The sequence below is a fragment of the Schistocerca americana genome, chromosome 2, assembly GCF_021461395.2.
Source record: "Schistocerca americana isolate TAMUIC-IGC-003095 chromosome 2, iqSchAmer2.1, whole genome shotgun sequence".
Classification (NCBI taxonomy): Eukaryota; Metazoa; Arthropoda; class Insecta; order Orthoptera; family Acrididae; genus Schistocerca; species Schistocerca americana.
The window spans coordinates 503,143,671-503,160,647 of NC_060120.1; the positions used below are offsets into that span (position 1 = coordinate 503,143,671).

The 16,977-nt window shown below is 47.2% G+C and overlaps 1 protein-coding gene across 4 annotated transcripts in view; it reads right to left on the reverse strand.

The window, feature by feature from the left end:
* Positions 1-16,977, reverse strand: part of LOC124596554 (pleckstrin homology-like domain family B member 1) — a 1,048,367-nt gene that overhangs the window by 565,435 nt on the left and 465,955 nt on the right. For all 4 annotated transcript variants that reach the window (XM_047135740.1, XM_047135739.1, XM_047135737.1 and 1 more), the window contains one exon: positions 11,455-11,524. The gene's annotated coding sequence lies outside the window, so the exon portion shown is untranslated. The remainder of the gene's footprint in view (positions 1-11,454; positions 11,525-16,977) is intronic.

Below are 16,977 nucleotides of genomic sequence, written 5' to 3' on the forward strand. Positions count from 1 at the left end.
GCCTAGAACTTAGAACTACTTAAACCTAACTAACCTAAGGACATCACACACATCCATGCCCGAGGCAGGATTCGAACCTGCGACCGTAACGGTCGCGCGGTTCCGGACTGAAGCGCCTAATACGGCTCGGCCACCGCAGCCGGCGGAGTGGGAACTAGCCGCAGTTTTGCTGTCGTGGGATCCTTAACTAATATGCAAGTTAGGGGGTAGAATCACAATGTTACGCAAATCACACCCAAGTGGTTTTTTTTTTATTGAATCTGCACAAGGTGTGTAGCGTAATCTTATAATGGTGTTGATATGAATCCTACGTGGGGTGGCCAGCCTCTCATATACGTAATTTATTCATGAAACTGATTGGTCCAACTTCCCCTCCAAAACTGACAATGGGAAGGAATTCTGGTAAGTGTGACTGTTTAATAGATAAATTCCATCCTAAAAAATTTGCAGTTACATTTATTTTCTTTAAATGAGCACGAAAATGGTCATGAATTTGTACAAAGATCTATCATGTATATTAATGTAAACCAAGCATGTAAGTAGCCCTTACCTGATAGATACCTTGGCAAGAACCTGGTACAAACGATACTGCATACCTCATTCTGTATTATGAGTGGCGGGAGCGAAGAGAACACGTGCAATGTATGATATCGATAACCTAGTGGGTAGTCTGAGCCAGTACCACGCCGTCAGTACCACGCCATCACCCAAGGAAGAAACTAGTTCTACGGATACCACCGGTGTGAAACCTCAATTCGAATTTCGGGCGGTTGAAAAATCAAACTAAAACTCTACTGGACGGTGCTGCTCGGCTCTAATTCATGAAGAGGGGCTCCGTCTTCGAGAACGATGGAAGTGCAAGCGCGATAAAACTAAGCGTTTGTCTGTGTGGCCAAACAAATAAAATTGCGAGTGAAAATACTCTGCAATAAGGACGGGAAAGTACGCAACCAACTTCTGCGGTGGCCAGGAACCAACTACTTGGAATCTCGTCCATCCTACGCCCAGTGGGCGACCACTCCACTATGACAGAACTCGGTCAATCGCCGTCGATAAACAAAGTTTTCGTCAATTATGGCCTTACAACAAATTCGTCTGTACTCCCACTACCGTACTCCGTCAACCTAGGCGCCAATACCTTTGGTTCCCTGTGGTGATATAGCAGTGGAACAGTCTATCACAAGCTCCTCCAGACTTTGATGGGGAAGCTTTCTGGCAGTAGGCGCCAACGGAATATGATAATTGGGTTGCTACATGTGGCGCCATACGTCAGATATCCTGTGGAGCTCGGCAACGTCTCAAACAACAGCATTGCTGTGGGGCCGAATTGGCGTATTACTGCCCAAAACATGAAGCTTTCGCGAGAAAACTGCCCCTAGCTACTGTAAAAACAGCAAGCACCTATGCTCTGACCCCTGAGACCCGACATCAAAAGAAAATGCTGCCAGCCACGAGTCGGGTCTGTATCCGCAATTCCCAGTGCTCCTACGTTCCTCCCGCCTTCTGAGCGTTCTCTGCTATTGTGAGCAGTTGGCCTCCTCAGAGCCCTGAAGTTCCCACTGGGCTCCTACGTGAAATGAACAAAATTATTATATGCATGCACCCTATTCTTAATCATGCACATGTCAGTACACAGCATCCTACTTTGCATGACAGTGTGTTACGGTAGCGAAATGGCATTAATTTTTTTTTTTTTTTTTTTTTTTTGTGGTTTTCGGGCGCACAACTTCAATGGTCATTAGCGCCCTGCCTACTCTAAGAATGCACCGCGAGGCACAAGTTGACAACAACAACTAAAAGGGAAAACACAATAAAAGACAGACTGACAGGCATAGGATTAAAAAACATCATCAAATGTCCTTAGCGAGGTTTGTCAAATTGATAAAACAAAGAACACGAGCAGCTGCTCGTGGGTCATCCGCTAAAATGGCATCTGAAGTATTAGGCAGGTTAAGATCGAGGCGCAGTGTGTTAAGATCTGGACAGGACATTAAAATGTGTCTAACCGTCAGCAAGTGCCCACATGGGCAGAACGGCGCCGGCGCAGCCGTCAGCAGATGGCGATGGCTGAACCGGCAGTGTCCAATTCTTAACCTTGCTAAAACGACCTCCTCCCGCCGAGAAGGGCGTGAGGACGACGTCCAAGCCACGGGAAGAGGTTTTAAGGCCCGAAGCTTGTTGTCGGTAAGTGCAGCCCAATCGGCATGCCACAGCGACACAACGCGCCGACAAATGACCCTGCTAAAATCGGACGAAGGGACACAACAAGAAGCTGTCCGAGGCTGGAGGACCGCAGCCTTGGCCGCGGCATCTGCAGCTTCGTTCCCAGGGATACCGACATGGCCAGGAACCCACATAAAGCTAACCGGCGTACCGACGTCCACCAGCTGCTGAAGAGAGCGTTGGATCCGGTGTACGAAAGGGTGAACCGGGTACGGATCACTGAGGCTCTGGATGGCGCTCAGGGAATCTGAGCAGATGACATAAGCAGAATGTCGGTGGCGGCAGATGTAAAGAACAGCCTGGTAGAGGGCAAAGAGCTCAGCTGTGAAGACCGAACAATGACCATGGAGCCGGTATTTGAAACTTTGTGCCCCGACAATAAAGGAACACCCGACCCCGTCATTGGTCTTAGAGCCATCTGTATAAGTGAAAGTCATGTTGTTGAACTTCGAACGAAGTTCCAAAAAACGGGAGTGGTAGACCGAACCGGGGGTGACCTCTTTTGGGAGCGAGCTGAGGTCGAGGTGAACGCGGACCTGAGCCTGGAGCCAAGGTGGCGTGCGGCTCTCGCCCACTTGAAAGGTTGCAGGGAGTGAAAAATGAAGGTGTTGAAGGAGGCGACGAAAGCGAACTCCAGGGGGTAGCAAGGCAGAGACATACAACCAGTATTGAAGGTCAAGAGAGTCGTCAAAAAAGGAACGATAAGACGGATGGTCGGGCATTGACAGTAGCCGACAGGCATACCGACAAAGCAGTATATCGCGCCGGTAGGTGAGTGGCAATTCGCCAGCGTCAGCATGAAGACTCTCTACGGGACTGGTATAAAATGCTCCGATCGCAAGTCGTAAACCCCGATGTTGTATGGAGTTGAGGCGGCGTAAGATGGATGGCCGTGCAGAGGAGTATACGAAGCTCCCATAATCCAGCTTGGAGCGGACGATCGACCGATATAGACGAAGTAGGACGGTTCGATCCGCTCCCCACGACATACCACTGAGAACACGGAGGACATTTAAAGAACGGGTACAACGGGCGGCCAAATATGACACATGTGGAGACCAGCTAAGTTTCCTGTCAAAGGTAAGGCCTAAAAATTTGATTGTCTCCACGAGTGGGAGAGCAACGGGACCGAGTCGTAAGGACGGTGGGAGAAACTCTTTGTAGCGCCAGAAGTTAATACAGACCGTCTTCTCGGCAGAAAAACGGAAGCCATTGGCGACACTCCAGGAGTAAAGATGATCAAGAGAACGCTGAAGACAGCGCTCCAGGACACGTGCACACTGCGCACTGCAATAGGTGGTAAAATCGTCCACGAAAAGGGAGCCTGATACATCAGCTGGGAGGCAATCCATTATTGGATTGATCGCGATGGCGAAGAGACCGACGCTCAAAACTGAGCCCTGTGGCACCCCATTCTCCTGGCGAAAGGTGTCGGACAGGACAGAACCCATACGTACCCGAAACTGTCGATCCATTAAAAAGGAACGAGTAAAAAGAGGGAGGCGACCGCGAAAGCCCCATGTATGCATGGTGCGGAGAATGCCCGCCCTCCAACAGGTGTCGTAAGCCTTCTCCAAATCAAAGAACACAGCCGCGGTCGGGCGCTTCCGCAAGAAGTTATTCATAATGAAGGTCGACAAGGTAACCAGATGGTCAACAGCAGAGCGGCGCCTACGAAATCCACATTGTACATTGGTAAGTAGGCGTCGAGACTCGAGCAGCCAAACCAATCGAGAGTTAACCATTCGCTCCATCACTTTACAGACACAGCTGGTAAGCGAGATGGGTCGATAACTGGAAGGCAAGTGCTTGTCCTTCCCCGGCTTAGGAATCGGAACAACAATAGACTCGCGCCAGCATGCGGGAACATGTCCCTCAATCCAGATGCGATTGTATGTACGAAGAAGAAAACCTTTACCCGCAGGAGAAAGGTTCTTCAGCATCTGAATATGAATAGAATCAGGCCCTGGAGCGGAGGACCGTGATCGGCCAAGTGCGGTTTCGAGTTCCCGCATGGTGAATGGGGCATTATAACTTTCACAATTCGAGGAGCGGAAGTCAGGTGGCCTAGCCTCCTCTGCCTGTTTGCGGGGGAGGAAGGCAGGGTGGTAATGAGCGGAGCTCGAAACCTCGGCGAAAAAGCGGCCGAAGGCATTGGAGACAGCCTCAGGGGCCACAAGGACTTCATTCGCGACCTTCAAGCCAGAAACTGGGGAGTGGACCTTAGTGCCAGATAGCCGGCGCAGGCTACCCCAGACAACAGAAGAAGGAGTAGAACTGTTGAAGGTGCTTGTGAAAGCAGCCCAGCTGGCTTTCTTGCTTTCTTTAAGAATACGACGACACTGAGCACGTAATCGTTTATAATTAATACAATTCGCCACTGTAGGGTGGCGTTTAAAGGTGCGTAAAGCACGTCGACGAGCACGTAAAGCGTCTCTACATGCTGCGGTCCACCAGGGGACCGGTACGCGACGTGGAGAAGAAGTAGGGTGAGGGATGGAATATTCAGCAGCAGCGAGAATGACTTCCGTGAGGTGTGCGACCTGACGATCGCAGCTTGTGAAGGTTTGATCCTGAAAGGTCGCCCTGGAAGAGAAGAGCCCCCAGTCTGCCTTGGAGATGGTCCAACGAGAGGAGCACGGAGAGGGAGTATGCTGCAGGAGATGGATAACACACGGGAAGTGGTCGCTCGAATATGTATCAGCAAGTGCATACCACTCAAACCGGCGTGCAAGTTGGGGAGTACATATAGAGAGGTCTAAATGGGAATAGGTATGAGATGTGTCCGAAAGAAAAGTAGGGGCGCCAGTATTGAGGCAGACAAGATTGAGCTGGTTGAAAAGGTCTGCTAACAAGGAGCCCCTCGGGCAGGATGCTGGAGAGCCCCAAAGAGGATGGTGGGCATTGAAGTCTCCAGTTAACAAAAATGGTGCAGGTAGCTGAGCAATAAGTTGCGTCATGTCTGCCCTGGTAACGGCAGATGACGATGGAGCGTAAACGGTACAAAAGGAAAACGTAAAAGTGGGGAGAGTAATGCGGATGGCAACTGCCTGCAGGCCGGTGTGCAACGTGATGGGATCGTAGTAAATATCATCCCGGACCAGCAACATAACCCCTCCATGAGCGGGGATACCTACCACAGGGGGTAGGTCAAAACGCACAGAGGTGTAGTGTGCCAAGGCAATTTGATCGCATGGGCGTAGCTTCGTTTCCTGGAGGGCTACGACGAGCGGACGATGCAAGCGGAGCAGCAACTTCAAGTCCTCTCGGTTGGAGCGAATGCTGCGAATATTCCAGTTAATAAGTGCCATCGTAAGAAAAGGAAGATGAGAGAAGGGGTCACCTCGAAGGCCGCTTAGGGCCTGGCTTCGAGCGAGCACTGCCGCCGCTAGCAGGAGGCGGACAGTCATCGTCCATGGGGTCTATAGGGTCATCGGCCATCTCGGGAGGATGGCCGGGAGGGGAGCTTCCTCCGCCGGTGAACGGCCAGATGTTCGGCTACCAGCGGTGCGGCCAGGCGAAACGGATGACGGCCTGGGGCGGCAACCGCTGGGTGTCGCAGGAGAAGAAAGGCGCCGCGGCGGAGAAGGAGAACTGTGCTTCCTATGCGCCTTTTTAGAAGGACGTTTGGTGGAAGTACCGGTCGAAGGCTGGGAGGTCGAGGGACGGAGGAAGTCTGCACGGGATGGTTCCTTCTTGAAGGCCCGTGCATCTGACTTCGGGGTCTTCGACTGAGCAGAAGCTGAGGAAGTGGCTGGTGTCTGTGGGGAGATGGGAGGAAGAGGAGACGTCGACCGTGCGATCTTAGCACTGGCCGAACGGACGACCGTGGTGCTGAAGGTCAGATCGCATGTCTGGGTTGCTACCTCCCGGGTAGTCCGAGGAGAGGCGAGGACGGTGCTGTATTTCCCCGCTGGGAGCAGCGTGGGCTTCCTACTAGCCAATAGCTTGCGAGCAGCCGAGGTGGACACTTTCTCTTTGACTCGAATTTCTGGATACAGCGTTCTTCCTTATAGACAGGACAGTCGCGGGAGGATGCGGCATGGTCACCCTGACAGTTCACACAACGAGGAGACGGAGGTGGACAGTCACCCTCATGGGCATCCCTGCCACAAGTGACACATTTAGCCGCATTGGAGCAAGACTGTCGAGTGTGATTGAAACGCTGACACTGGTAGCAGCGCGTAGGTGTCGGGACATAGGGGCGAACAGAAATAACCTCGTAGCCCGCCTTGATGCGCGATGGCAGCTTAACACTATCGAAGGTTAAGAAAAGTGTCCGGGTCGGTACAAGGTCATTATTGACCTTTTTCATGACCCGATGGACAGCCATCACGCCCTGCTCAGCGAGGAAAGATTGAAGCTCCTCGTCAGTCAATCCGTCGAGAGAGCTGCTATAGACTACACCACGAGACGAATTCAAAGTGCGGTGGGCCTCCACCCGGACAGGGAACGTGTACAAGAGTGTGGCCCGAAGCAGTTTTTGTGCCTGAAAGGCACTCTCAGTTTCTAGTAATAAGGTACCGTTACGCAACCTGGTACAAGATTTGACAGATCCTGCTATGGCATCTACGCCCTTCTGAATAACGAAAGGGCTGACAGAGGAAAAATCCTTTCCGTCCTCAGATCGAGAAACTACGAGGAACTGTGGGGCAGGCGGTAGTACTTTTGTCACTGTTGGCTGGTCACGTTTCCGTTTGTGGGTCGAAGTCGAAAGCGATGGAGTAGAATCCATTGCGGAGGAATCCCCCATGATTGCCAGCGTCTCCGATGGCGCGCTCCTTCCTTGTGGGGACCCTCTCAGAGGGCACTCCCGCCTTAGGTGAATGTTTACACCTCAGGTCACACCTCCCGAGAAACAGACGGAGGGACCAATCGGCATGGTCAGAAGGTATCAGCTCAGGCAATCACCCCTCCCCGGGCCTGGTCTTTACCAGGGGGTACGCGCGTGCCTTACATGTCTACCCAGGGCGGGGACTTACGCGTTACCCCGTCACCGGCTACGCGTGCGAACGCGTGGGTCGGCCTTCAGACACGCACAGGGAGGAAGGAAGAAGAGGAAAAAGAAGAGAGAGGGAGAAAGAGGACAGACTGTCTCAAACGCCGAGGCGGAGACCAGAGAAGGCAATAGGAAGAAAGCAATGAGAAAGCAAGGAGAAGGAGGCAATGAGAAGGCAAGGAGAAGAAGGCAATGAGAAGGCAAGGAGAAGTCAAGGGAAAGAGTATGGAAGACAGTGAAGTGGAGAAGAGCAAAGAAAGGAACCAACAAAAGGAAGGAAGAAACGAGAAGTGAAAAACCAAAAAGACCACGATTATAGGTCGTGAAACCGTCCGTCTCCGGACGCAGGCGCTAACTACCCCCGTGAGGGGGATGGACTCCTTTTAGTCGCCTCTTACGACAGGCAGGAATACCTCGGGCCTATTCTAATCCCCGGACCCGCAGGGGGGGACATTAATTTGCACACATGCAAATTCAGATTTTAGAAATGCAAGATACGCTGGTTTGATTGCCCTTACAAAGTGTACAAAGAAGCCAGAGGGCTTGCAAGAGAACGCAGAAAGTTATTTTGGATGGAGAGTCACCGACAGTCGTAAAAGAAACTTCAACTGTGTCTCAGGGAGGGCCAACGGCCTTGCCACAGTGGCAACACCGGTTCACGTCAGATCACCGTAGTTAGGGCTGTCGGGCTGGGCTAGCACTTGGATGGGTGACCATCCGGTCTTCAGAGCGCTGTTGGCAAGGGGGGTGCACTCAGCTCTTATGAGGCAAATTGAGGAGCTACTTAACTGACAAGTGGCGGCTCCAGTCTCAAACTGACATGCGGCCGGGAGGGCGGTGTGCTGAGAACAGGCCCCTCCATATCATCATCCAATGATGCCTGTGGTATGAGGATGACACGGCGGCCGGCCGGTCCCATTTGGCCTTCATGGCCTGTTCGGGTGGAGTTTAGTTTTCGTTTTAGTGTCCCAGGGAACTATGGCGAGATATTTTGTTCTTCGTGTTGTATATTCATGATCTTGCAGAAATATTAACAGCAACCTCAGACTTTTCACAGATGGTGCAGTTACCTATAACGAAATATAATCTGAAAGAAACTGCACAAATATTGAGTCAGATATTGATAATATTTAAAAGTAGTCCACAGACTGTCAACTTGCTTTAAATGTTCAGAAATTTAAAATTATGCGTTTCACAAAGCTAAAAAGCTTGGTATCCGATGACTATAGCATAGAGTTACAGTTATGATCAGTAAACTCATACAAATTCCTAGCAATAACACTTTGTAGGGACATGACACACAATGATCACATGGACCCAGTCGTAAGTAAAGCACGTGATTCGTTAGTGGGATACCAGGGAAACGCAATCAGCCTACAAAGGAGATTGCTTACAAATCACTCGTGTGGCCCATCCTAAAATATTGCTCAAGACACTGTGAGCAGATGCCGAAATTGAATATTTCAGAGAGAGAGAGAGAGAGAGAGAGAGAGAGAGAGAGAGAGAGAGTGTGTGTGTGTGTGTGTGTGTGTGTGTGTGTGTGTGAGTGAGTGATTATTCTGTCAGCGTAAATGCCGGAGTAGCTCATTCCTCGGATTTAGTGGAAGACGCCATTGGAACTTTGTCTGCTAGTTTGTGTTTACTGCATTCATGGGTGAACTGAGATTGCTGACGTATAGCGACCGTCTCTTGTTGGACTTTCTTTTGGTGAGCATATTAGTGTCTAGGATGTGTGAACAGTTATTTGATGTTACTTGCTTCGCCGCAGGGCTCTTTATAAAATGCATTTTAGGGCTACATTAACTCTGATTTTTTCTGAGATTTTACCGATTCCATTTTGGCTAACTTCCATTTTAAAGTTTTCTGTCTGCACTTCGGTTATGCCTGTATGGGGTGTGAGCCTGAGTGTTGATTATGAATCCTGTTTCTGCAGCTTTTGAGTAACTTAGATTGTCCTCAGGATTAATGTAAGTTCAACTTCTTGCTGTTTCATTTGAAGCTATTGTTTAAATTTTGTTTACATATTCTTTTATACAACTAGCCTGAGAGATTTGCGTTTTACTAAAATTCAGTGTTAGCCTATTTTAGTAGGACAGCCATTACCTGCTTGTGGGAGTTTAGATAACATTGCTCTGCTTTATTTAAAGCTGATGTTCACATAATTCCATACGTGTTTATTCGCTGTTTCCATCTGTTGTGCTTACATGTGTCTTAACTAAACGTTTAGCGATGATTTTTTTCTTTGTTACATGTATTAACTAATAGGTTTTTCAGTCTCTTTTAGTAAGGCCTGAATTCATACTGTGGTTTATTGTACTTATTAAAGATAGAAGAGTTACATAACGTCACGATTGCAAAACGTAACGGAAATTTGCTTAAGTTTAAATTATTATCGGCTGATTGGTTATTTTCTTGTATTTATTAGCATTTCTCAAATTTCACGCGTTAAAAGAAATTCATAAGCACTTTAAGATAGATGCGAACCAATTGTCGAATGGCTACTTACAAAATTTGAAGAAACAGCTTTAAATCGGAATCTGACAGTATACCACTAGCCCCTACGTATCGCTCTCGCGGGTATTCCGAGGGCAAAATTAATTTACCTACAGGGCATTCGACCAGTCATTCTTCCGTGCTCCTTACGTTGCTAGAACAGGAAGAAACCCTAAGAACTCATACAATGGGACGCACCCTCTTTTAAACACACCACAATGGTCTGCAGAACATCGATGTAAATGGAGTGTCTCTAAGGAGTGATTTGGTGTACTCTTATTTTTATTCATGTTAATTTTAGTCAGAAAGTAAGTGGTTTTAAAACACTTGGTATGCATGTAGCTCTATGAAACTGAGCATGTACGAGTATCCTTGTAATGTTGTTGGCCTATCAATCCTCTTTTGCCAGTAATATTATATTAGCAGGGTTTTGACAGTATGTATGTCTGTGCGTTGCCGTTAGTTTTTCGCCTCAGTCTGGAGTATGCACGCAGTATTTTTAAATTGCATATTCTGAAATTGTACTTATACGCCATACGAAGTTCTGGTTCTATGACTTTGTTTGTAGCCCACAAGCAACCCCTAAACACTACATTTAGAACACAGTCTGCTACATCTAAGTGAACATGTGTATACACCCATCTGTACAGAAATACTTATCCTGTAGTGGTAAGAACCCGTCAAAAATTATAGCTCTGCTAAAACGTATTCGTGGGTACATGCGTTATGATACATCAACGTGAACAATAAGTTAGACATTGCAACTAACGATTCAGCGCTTTTCGAACATGTAATTACTATAATGTATTCTTTATTAGTGAAACATATTACAGTTTGTGGATAAATTTGCACTGCTAGTTTCACTTTTCATCTAACATTTTGTTTTCATGATACTGCAATTTATAAACGCTTCACAATCTTTTATACAAATAAAAGAGTTTCCTCTTTTCTATTTTACGTAATATGTGAATATCTTCTTTTATACAGTGGAATGGTTGACTAGTAAGGTGGTTGTGTGTGGTGATGGCTGACGTTGAGGAATTATATGATACGCACTGATGTGCTCACAGCAAACGCTATGAAATTTTTACCATTTAGGGACGTAAGAGTGCGCGGGCGGTGTGTGTCAGTACATGTAATGAAAGAAATTATGTCTAGTGTGAATATTTTAACACTTTTGTAAGTTTATTCCAACGAATGGTATGCACACAGCTCGCTTCTTCTGTGCTTTGAGTGAATCGGCTTCCCCAATCCCCCCCACCACCCCCTCCCATGTGAAATTAACGATTGGATTGGGGTAGCTACTTGATTGCATTGCGTCGGTAAGAACATAATTTTATGTTACATTTGGATAAATAAAAAGAAAGAGAGAGAGAGAGAGAGAGAGAGAGAGAGAGAGAGAGAGAGAGAGAGAGAGAGAAAGAGAGAGAGAGAGAGCGCCCCTCGTTGGACACAACACTTTTTCATTACTAAAATGTAAATTACTTAGACAGCTAAGCATACGTCTAAAGCTTCTAAAAGAGTTATAAAATAATTTTATATATCCCCATGTGTGAAAACATAACAGCAATAGGATCACACTGTATAATTTTTTCAAGTATGCCTATCTGATTATCTACTTTGGACGTAGTTACAAGGTACTTCTTGTATCCATTACGTCCAGAAATACATTGTCAGAAGAAAAATATCTGTAATCCATTTCCACCGATTGTAAAGATGTGGTTACTAAGTTCACTTACCTTCTTCACGTTTCACTTCACTGCGAGTTACATTCAACAACTTGCAGTGAGCGTCGAATCTCGAATCCACCTGAAACAGAGAGATTCATGTTGATCAATTTCTGCGTTGATGTCTTCATTAGACATGCAAAAAACATAAATATGTATCAAGGTGCGAACAGTTACGACGGAGACTAAGTCAGCGAACTGATTAAAGGGAAACAAAACAAATGCATTTGAACGTGAGTATAAAATGCGACTCTTAGAAAATGCACATCGGATGCAGCACGAAGGCAGAAGCTGAGGGATAATATTAGTGTGTCTCCGCTCTGGGATACACAATAACTCGCCACAGAGAATTGATGGTTATCGTCTTATACAGACAAAGTGCATGTCGTTGCGCGAAATAATGAACTGTGAATTGTGAATTTATGCGTACTGTGTTCGGTAAATTATAAACGTTTTTCTCAGTAAATGTATTGTGTTGAAGGTTACTTGAAGCGGGAAAACACCTGTTGTTACATTATTCGCCAATAAAGACTATAATAATAATATAGATATTAACCGCCAAATCCCTCCCCCCTCCTTCTTCCTTGGAAAAGGGGATGAGAGGGGCAGGGATATCAACGGAAGATACGATTGTTAAACTGTAAATGGATACGCAAAATCTACCAGGTCAGTCTCCAGCATTCTGTATTAGGGCAGCTAGAGGACTGAAAAATATTCGTAACTCTCGCGAACAGCGATATATCATTTCGAACAGATGACGGAACGTTGTACAAAAAGTGAATGTTGGCGACCGCAGCACGATTTGATCCAAAACTGAAAACGCCGTGCGTGCCTTCTCACTTGAGATGAACTACAACAGGGCATAGATACGGAAGCATGGCTATTACATAGACAGTGACATACCGTACGCAGACCTCAGAAGGTGCCATTCTACACCAGGGTCAGAATGACACCTTGACGGAAAGGGGTGGTCTACAGTGGGAGATGTTCCTATCAGCGACGTATTTCTGAAAAGGGAAGAGAGCAAAGCATGGAACTACACAAAGCCGTAAAGCAGAATTACACACAAAAATGGTTTCAAATACGAAAAGAAAGCTGGGAAACGTTTTTAGGCATTTGTTATATACTTATAGTTCACTGTGTATAATCATACGCCATAAATAGTCTCTCTACTACCGCCAACGAGGTTTACGGGAACGTGCAGACCACTATCACGAAGATCCTGCAGTACAATGGCAAGTAAGAGTGCATTTCTGTAGCGTTCAACTACGTCCTCTAATGTTATATCGATTCTCTGTAGGAAAGGGGATTAATGTGGTACGTAGTTTACGATGGCTTAAGGCTCCCGGATTAGACATAATTCCAGTAAGCTGACTGCAGGTGCTGTTTCGTAAACTACACTACCCAAAAAACAAAAAATTGAAAAAATTTTCCTAGCTGGAGTTGTCTCAGGTTACCGCGTAGATGACACCTCCGAGTAGCGCTTGCACTCAGTATCCTTTCTGTCTTCCTCCACAGTTTTTACCCTCTAAAGCTCCCGCTGGTACCAAAAAGGTTATTACCCAATGTCTTAAACGTCTTATCTTGACCCTAATTCTAGTCAATTTTTTTCACATGTTCCTTTTCTTGGCGATTCGGAGAAGCATCACCTTTCTTATCAGGGCGTCTAATTTTCAACAACCTTCTGTAGTTTCACTTCTGAAACGCTTTGATTTTCTTCTTTATCGGTTTCCCACAGTCCTTGTCTCACTGCCATAAAACGCTGTGCTCCAAACGTACATTTGTTCGTCAAATTAGGACCGACGTTTGATACTAGTAGATTTCTCTTGGCCTGTAAATCACTTTTCGCTGGTGCTGGTCAGGTTTTTATGTCCTTCTTGATCCACCCGTCACGGGTTATTTTGCTCTCTAGATGGCAGAATTCCTTCGTCTATTGCGTGATTACCACTTTTTTTCGTCATGTTTCTTGCTAACGTCACTTCTGCTTTTCCTCATTACTTTCGTCTTTCTTCGATTTACTCTCAGTCCATACTCTTAATTCATTAGGCCATTCCATTCAACCGATCCTGCGATAATTCTTTATTTTCACTGAGGTAGCAATTTCACCAGCGATTTTTACACTGATAGCCTTTCTAAGTGAACTTCAATCCTAGTTCTGAATCTTTCTGTCAGAAACTCTCAACAAACGATGCACGCACACCTGTCAGCATTTCAAGCATCTGCAATAAAAGTTTGTAAATAAAATGCCGGCCACGGTATCCGAGCGCTTCAAGGCGCTACGGTCGCAGGATCGAATCCTGCCTCGGGCATGGATGTTCTTAGGTTAGTTAGGTTTAAGTAGTTCTAAGTTCTAGGGGCCTGATAACCTAAGATGTTAAGCCTCATAGTGCTCAGAGACATTTGAACCATTTGTAAAAAACTTTGCTCAAGAACTGGTCCCAGTTTCAATACATTATTTTAGGAGGGACGCCAGGTTCTCCATCTATAAAGGAAAATTAAAATAAAATAGGCTGTTGAGCTTTTACTGCCGATGCAGTGCCTTGTCATGCTAAGAAACTTGATCGAAATACTTGAAAATTATTTAAAAAAATTCGCAATTGAAAAGAAAAAGTACGACGGAATATGTGATTATGTCTCTTTGATGCTAGCTAATAGAAACGAACATACACAGTGATCAGCCAGAGCATTATGACCACCTACCTGCTATCGATGAAAACCCGTTCAGGCGATAGCAGCGTCACCTGGCGGGGAACGACAGCTTGTTTGACTGACACACGCACGGTGCACGTATCATTATCAGTGAACGTATTGTCCGTGTGTGGAATGGGGTAGGCGCGCGATTGTGTAAGTATGACCAAGGACAGAATTGATGGCTCGGCACGAGCATTTCGGGAACTGCACGACTTGTCGAGTCTTCAACAAGTGGCGAAAGCAACGTCGTGGGGCTGGAAGGTCACCCCCTCGTTACAGGTATCGGACGTCGTAGGCTGGGCAGACTGGTAAAACAGGACAGGCGACGAACTGTGGTCGAACTACCATCAGACTTTAACGTTGGGCAGAGAGCAAGTGTGTGTAAACAGACAGTGCACCGCACACTCCTAACGAAGGGCCTCCGCAGCCGACGACGCATGCATGTGCCAATGTTAACACCACGACATCGGCAACTACGACGAAATGGGCAAGTGACCATCGGCACTGGACGCTGTCGCAGTGGCAGAGCGTTGCGTGGTCTGGGGAATCCCGTTTCCTTCTTCATCATGTCGACGCGAGGGCGCCAACCTGTCTTCTTCCAGGGGAGCAGCTCCTCGATACTTTACTGGGGAACGACGGCAACAAGGCGACGGCTCCATTATGCTCTGGGAAAATTTCACTTAGGCCTCCATGAGTCCAGGGAAGCCCGCGCAAGGTACCATGACGGCCAAGGAGTATCGCACAGTGGGTGAAGACCGCGTACACCCCTTCCTGACGATCATGTTTCCCGACGGCAGTGGCTTTTTCAACAAGATAACGCGTCGTGTCAAAGGACCACGAGTGCGATGTAGTTGAGTGGCTCGAAGAACACGGGGGGGGGGGGGGGGGGGTTCAAACACTCCCCAAATTGCCAGATCGCCAGATCTGCACCCGATCGAACACATCTGGCATGTCACTGAATGTGGCGTCAGACTTCATCTCGCTTCTCAACCTCATTTCCGGGAATAAGGTGACTTTCGTGCGCAGAGATGGTGCCAATTTGCCCCAGCGACCTACGAAGCCCTCATTGCTTCCATGCCACAACATGTCCCCGCTGTTATCCGTGTCAAAGGTGGACGTACCGGCTATCAGGTAGGTAGTCATAATGTTTTAGCTGTTCAGTGTAATTTCGCCACTGACTCCAACAACGTATGTACGTGTTCAGGCCAAAGATTTGCTCTCACTGAAAATCAATTCCTCCTCGGGTAAGCAGTGTTCAGATGCGACGCACGCAGTAGTCCCGGCGGTGCTGCTGATACTGCAACCCTGAGGGCCCGCCCCTCACAGCGGCTGCGGATTGGATGGGATGTAGGGGTGGACGGGTGGTGGCTGGATCGTCGGCGCAATTAGAAGCATCCAGCCACTGGCTGCTGTCACCCCCTCCCTCTCCTACCCCATCCACCCTCCACCTCGGACTGGAAGCCTGCCAGCCGTCTATCAGGCCGCTTGTTTGAAGTAATAACAAGATGTAAACGCCTGACCAGAGTTCTAAACATAGCCAGCGTGATATTATTTCAAGAACACGATCGAGCGTACTAGGGGGCGAGGTGGAAGCTAGAGGTTACAGCAGCACGTCCGCTCGCAGAAACAACAAGCGTCCAGGAGAACGTGGCTCAGTGACTGAATTGATGTCCGCGACGATATGCTCACGTGTCAATTGACGCCTGCCTAGAGTCAACAAGATCTTCATGTCACCACTTCCGCAATTTCTTCAGAGAGAAAATTTTCTCAAGCACCGGATGATATAATTTAATGATGATAACTACTTTTATTCTACTCACATCCATAGCTACATTGTCCATGCCCGATGACACATTTATTGTGTATGTAGCACATGAGAAGTAGGTAATATTCATTACACGTACTCCAAGGCTGCCGATACTGCAATAATGAGTACCAATGCAGGCAGTTCAGACGAAGAGGAGTGGTCATATTCAAAAATGCAATCACGGGTAAAGGAAGGTATAAACGAAGAAACTTCAACTTGTCGAATAAAAAACGAAGTACAAAAATGTTCAGGAAAGGAAGGATTATAATACAAGCCACTAAGGAATGAAAAAAATATGAAGTGTAGGTAAGTCAAGGCAAAATGGCTGCAGAAACACGTGAGGGAATAATCGGAAAGACAGTCCGCCTCTGTAGCGTAGCGGTAGCGTTCCCGCCTACCACGCAGGGGGCTCGGGTTCGGTTTCCGGCAGGGTAGTGGGTGATGTGTGTCCATCATTTTCATCATCATTGACTCGCAAGTCGCCGAAGTGGCGCCAACTAAAAAGGGCTTGCAATACGGCGGTCGAACTCTCCCGCATGGGGCCTCCCAGCCAACAATGCCATACGATCATTTCCATCGGGAAGACAGATTCAGCACGTAGGAAGGTCGTAACACCGTTTGCTGAAATTATGTACGAAGACATCAACGTTTTGAGTGCAACGGGAATTGAACTGCAAAACGGAGGGGAGAAAGAAAGAGTACACGGAAGGCCTCGACGAGGGGGAGAACTTACCGTATGACGCATAGAACAAGAAATGGAAGTAAATATGGAAGACCTAGGGAATCTAGTATCAGAGCTCAACAGAGCGTTGGAAAGCTTGCGATCGAATAGGGCAAAAGGGGGAAAGTGACAACCAAACGACTATTCAAGTTGGTGTGTAGAATCCATCAGGCTGGCGACATACTGTCAGATTTGCGGAGAAATTTATCCACACAATCCCGAAGATTACAAGAGCAGTTAATTCTGAGAACTGTCGCACAATCAGCTTAACAGCTCATGCATCCAAGTTGTTGACAATAATTAGGTATAGAAAATG